At 42.5% G+C, this 565-nt stretch overlaps 1 protein-coding gene across 1 annotated transcript in view; it reads left to right on the top strand.

The window, feature by feature from the left end:
* podn (podocan) overlaps positions 1–565 on the top strand; it is a gene marked incomplete at its 5' end in the record, with an annotated part of 115,756 nt that overhangs the window by 91,250 nt on the left and 23,941 nt on the right.

The raw sequence follows: 565 nt of genomic DNA, 5'->3' as shown, positions 1-565 counted from the left end.
ACATGGGACTGCAGGATGAGGGATTGAACCCCCAACCTTCCGATTGGCAGACAACCACTCTACCACTGACCCACAGCCGCCCCTAATACCTTGCCCCCCCTTTGGTAAGTATCACAGCTTGGAAACGCTTCTGCAAACTGTTCTTTCGGATATTTTTCTTGGTCTTCCAGATCTTGCTTTAATTTCCATTGTTCCTGATGACGGCCATTTCTTAATTACATTCCAAACAGAGGATGTTGGCATCTGAAAATGCTTTGCTATCTTCTTCTAGCCTTCTCCTGCTTTGTGCCCGTCAACTATTTTCAGTTCAATTTTCTAGACAACTACTTAGAAGAAGCCATGGTGCTGATTGTTTGGGGGGTCAGATGAGTCTGGGCATTTAAAACCTTAAGATTGACATCACCTGGTCTTTCCAGACGATGATTGAGAATAATCCATGACACTGTCAGGTCTCACCTTTCCAAAGTATGGTGCTATAAACTCTGCAGGGTGCCCAAATTTTTGCAGATGCCATTTTGTTGTTTTCTGTTAATTTGAAAGTGTAAATGATGAAATAAAATCTAAC

This window comes from Etheostoma spectabile, chromosome 9 (genome assembly GCF_008692095.1).
Source record: "Etheostoma spectabile isolate EspeVRDwgs_2016 chromosome 9, UIUC_Espe_1.0, whole genome shotgun sequence".
NCBI lineage: Eukaryota > Metazoa > Chordata > Actinopteri > Perciformes > Percidae > Etheostoma > Etheostoma spectabile.
This window is presented reverse-complemented; position numbering and strand designations above follow the sequence as displayed.